The sequence below is a fragment of the Girardinichthys multiradiatus genome, chromosome 6 (genome assembly GCF_021462225.1).
Source record: "Girardinichthys multiradiatus isolate DD_20200921_A chromosome 6, DD_fGirMul_XY1, whole genome shotgun sequence".
Classification (NCBI taxonomy): Eukaryota; Metazoa; Chordata; class Actinopteri; order Cyprinodontiformes; family Goodeidae; genus Girardinichthys; species Girardinichthys multiradiatus.
The window spans coordinates 8,147,464-8,152,065 of record NC_061799.1 but is presented as its reverse complement, the minus strand read 5'-3'; the positions used below and the strand labels follow the sequence as shown (position 1 = coordinate 8,152,065).

Below are 4,602 nucleotides of genomic sequence, written 5' to 3'. Positions count from 1 at the left end.
GGGGGGGTCAGGGTGGCGGGCTAGAGGGTGGCGTGGGGGACTGCAGCGTGTGGGGGTTGTGCCCTCTTCTTGGATGTGGGGTCATCGGCATCTGGATCGGCTGAGCGGCGATGATAGAGCTGAGCTGGATAATGTTTCTACCTGGGCTATCGTTGCAGTGGCAGTGATGTGGTGTGTCTGTGAGGCTGCGGGGCCCCGAGTGCTGCCCGGTCTGGGTCCAGGCCGTGGGACCTGGGAGTTATGGGGAGTGTGAGTGAGTGTACAACATCCATTGTTGTTTGTCTTTATGTTGGGTGCGTGGGTGAGTGTTTTTATGTGTATGCATGAGGGTGAGAATGTGTGAGTGTGATTGTGTGTGTCTGTTTTTTGTGTCAGGTTGGGTCTTGGGCTGCTCCCTCTCCTGGATCAGTTTAGGCCCCCCATCAAATATGGGGCCTATTCCCTCCCCGCCACACTACATGCCGGTGGTTGGTGTCTCTGCCCGCCGATTTACTTGTGGTTCTCAGTATCCGGGGCTGGGTGCTTTGGTGTGTGCTGGCTCACTCCCGGTGGCTGTTGCCAGGAGTGATATGTCCTGAGGTCTCGGGTCACTGGGTCCACGGCTGGATCTGCTCAGCCATAGACGGCTGCCGGCGGGGCCTGTGGGCTCGTCACTGCAGCTCCCTGGGGCTTCTGCACTGTGGCTGCTGGGGTTCCCCTGGGATTCTCCCCTGCTCCTCTCTGGGGGGATTAAGGTAGTCCCGGTGGTGGTTCTCCCGGGGTTCCTGTGCTCTGGGGGTCTTTTGGATGTCTGTGGCTCGGATTTTCTCCGTATCTGTCCCGGGTCCAGGGTCTTGAGCTGGACCCGGGTCTGTGGCTCCTCACACTCACTATTGCATATTTTTATGAGGAAACCTTTTAAACACAGGCGCGCTCACACTCAGACTCACAGGTGTTTAGATTCAAGTGTTAACAGATACACAAATGTTCTCTTTTGAGCCACATTTACCACTAAATATATCTTGCATTCATAAGTAACGGGCACTTTTTGCTAAAAAAACTGGTAAGATGAGCGTTTCTGAAGGGTGTTATCTTGTATTCTCTTCATCCTTCTTTCTTTCCTCCATTCTTTTCTCCTTCTCTCCCCATTTCCTTTTTGCCCCCCTTTTTCTCTTTCGTGCTTCTTTTTTTTCCTCTTCATTTCTGTCTCCGTGTCCGTAACAATTGAAATAATCCCAAAGCAGTTTCTCATAAAGTTTTTTTTTTAAATATCAAGCAGAGCTTTAAAGCATTAGCTGTAATGCTCCACTTGTGAAAGTAAATCTGTTAGGCCTTTCTTGGCACTCAGACAACAGTTCTGGGTGCTACTCTGCCGGACAGCACATGTTTAAAAAATCTTGATTGGAGGGACACTGGTTGACTGGGTACAGTGGCGAAAAGCTGGTATCTTTCTTATATCTCACTTATTTGATGGTAAGACCAAACATTTTCTTAGCTTTGATCGGATTGTTGAAATATATAATCAATCTACTACATAACCAATTCTGGAGGTATGTCCAGTTGTGCAGTTCTTTATCTAAATGGCTAGGAAGCCCTCTCAGTTGTCCTGCGGGTAGTCCTGTAGATGCACTAGCTATCTAGGTCATTCTTGGGTAAAGGTATTGCCTCTAAAATTTACCATTTGCTGCAAGAACAAATAGCTGACCCTCTTTTTAAAGTAAAAAGATATTGGGCAGAGGACCTGGCAGAGGATATATCTTCAGATGAATGGGAATCATGTCTCTCAAATATTAATACTGTCAGGATCTGGATTTTTTTGTCTGTTTTGGTGCTGTTACTTTTCTTAGCCTCTAGATGGCGGGGAACCTGGAGGAGAGGCGACAAGTGTTCACCATTTCCTTGATCACCTGCTGAGGAGTATTTAAGGAGGAGGCTGTCAACAACTCGTTGCCAGATTGTTGTCCATTAGTGGTACAGCTCAAGCCACATTACCTTGTCTTGTCCTTGCTTGGAATTTCTAGTAACTTGATCTTGTTACCTTTCAGGAATACCTGAACCAGAACCTGACCTTGCCTTGTGGTGAACACAGCTAGGATTTACCTTTTCCTGTGGAAGAGCCATTCTTCTTCATGAATCAAGAACCGCACCTCTCGGACCTCGCTGGTGTGCAGCCTCCTAGATTCCTCACTCCTCGCCGAGCCTACAAGAACCTCGTCCACACTCCTCCTTTTTCCACCGCGCCGACTTCTGTATTCCTGGACCCATTAATCATTCTGGCACACATTATCTTCATCCTAATCAGTCTCACGGGTAAACAACATCTTGGTCTCTCCACTTTCCTCCCTCTGGCGGATAACACCATAAACCAAGTAAGACTAAATCTTATAGTAATAGTTCAAGACCCTGAGTTATCCTGCTCATCAACCTGTTTGTTTTTACAGTTGGTTTGCCGGTTCCTGTTTCCCTGTCCAAGTCACTTCACTGTAGATAAAACACATTACCGTAAATCTTTGTTTCCTGAGTTGCTTTTCTGCATGTGGGTCAGATCCGTAAGAACCAATATGACAAATACCATGTATAAAGAAATAGGCAGCAGGTTTATTCAATTAAAGATAGTCCACAGATAACATCGAACACCGCAACAACTACACAAATGGAATTTAATGCCTATGGATACTTGCTGGAGAAATGATGGTCAAGGTGCCTCAATTCTACATATTCTGTGGAGCTGTCCAGTACTTCAGGACTGGTGGAAAAACATTTCTGAGATTATTTTTAGTATTCTGAATAGGAGATTTCACATTTAACCCAAACTGTCTGTGCTCGGCTCAACCACAGGACTCCCGGATTCTCAATTTTTTTCTCATGAAAGGAGATGGATTATTTTGGCTCTTACCACAGCCAAACAGAGTCTTTTGAGACACTGGCAGCAAAAATACCTCCCTCCTTATGAGAAGTGGTTGTCGACAATGGGTAAATTGGCATCTTATGAGAAAGTGTCTTATGGACTATTGGATTAACTTCGTCAATATCATTGTATTTGGTCTCCCTTTACCAGTTGGTTGTCTGTCACATAATGTACAGATGTGTGTAGGTCTGTACTTGTAAAGTGGTCGGTGTGGTGCTTAGTGTGTGTAAGATACATTTATTTTGTTCAAAAAAAGTCCAGTAATAATAAAAAACTGTTAGAAGAAGACATGTTGTCCATATCAGGTTAGTCATAAATTTTTTAATTTGATGTAAAAATAAAGAAATTTACATCATCCCTGTATTGCTAACACTCTGAAACAGACAAGAGGGGAGTTAGATAAATGTACCTAATCATGTTGCTTAATGACAGCTCAGACTGTCAGAGAATTACATGAAATTACTTTCCTTATACCATGTAGTTTCCATTTTCTAAAGAATACACAGCTTCTTATAAAATATCCATGCCCCTTTAACTTTTCCCCATTTTCTATGGTACAACCACATACTTTAGTATAATTTGGTTTGTCATTGTGTGACAGACCAACACAAATTGTAATGTATAAGGAAAAGTTTAGGTTTTGAAAAACATAAAAATCTCTGAAGAAAAGATTTATTCAGCCTCCTTTATTAGAATGAGGTGTTGCCAGATCTCAAGAGAGAAAAAAGAAAAAAGGTGGACCAGAGCAAGCCCAAAAGAAGCAACCTAATAGCAACCACCTCCGCAGCCTTATAATACAGTCAATCAGTCATTTTCTACCGCTTATTCCATAGTGGGTCGCGGGGGAGCTGGTGCCTATCTCCAGCAGTCTATAGGCAAGAGGCAGGGTACACCCTGGACAGATCGCCAGTCCATCGCAGGGCAACACACAAACAACCAAGCACACACTCATTCATACACCTAAGGTCAATTTAGAGTGACCAATTAACCTAACAGGCATGTCTTTGGACTGTGGGAGGAAGCCGGAGTACCCGGTGAAAACCCACGCATGCACGGGGAGAACATGCAAACTCCATGCAGAAAGACTCCAGGCTGGGAATCAAACCCAGGACCTTCTTGCTGCAAGGCAACAGTGCTACCAACTGCACCACCGTGCAGCCCGTGCAGCCTTATAATACACAAGTAACTAAATACCTTTATCAAAAATAACCTTTCTAAAATACTTCCATTGACTTTACTTCAAATTAAGCGCTGTAAATTCTGTAGCAGCAGCTCAGTGTACCAGTGTTAAATCTGGTGACGCTACAATCCATAAAATAAAAGCCATAAAGATTCTTGGAATCATTTTTCTTCCCTGACTCCCAAAAGCTTGAGAATCCTTGTTTTAAAGAAAATTTTCTCAGTATAAGATGTTTTTTTTTTTACCTTTTGAAGTGCTATGCTGGAATAAAATTTAGTTGGTATTTGAACAAAGTAGTTTGAACACTGCAGTGTTTGTATCGATTTGGTGTACCATACTTTAATTGTTTGCATTTAAATTGGGCAGAGAAATTCTCCAATACAGCTGTGAAAAAAGGTTAAAAACAACATATGTCTCTTTCTGAGAACTTGCTGTTATGACAAAGTCTAAAGTACAGTATTGACCAAAGGTTTGGACACACCGTCTCATTCAAAGAGTTTTCTTTATTTTCATGACTATGAATATTGTAACTTCA

The 4,602-nt window shown here is 43.4% G+C and overlaps 1 long non-coding RNA gene across 1 annotated transcript; it reads left to right on the top strand.

Annotated features, from left to right (window-relative positions):
• Positions 1–1,626: 1,626 nt before the first annotated feature.
• Positions 1,627–3,016, top strand: LOC124870674. The gene is made up of 3 exons (XR_007038860.1): positions 1,627–1,950; positions 2,025–2,348; positions 2,421–3,016. It is a non-coding gene; the product is annotated as an uncharacterized LOC124870674 (long non-coding RNA).
• Positions 3,017–4,602: the final 1,586 nt, after the last annotated feature.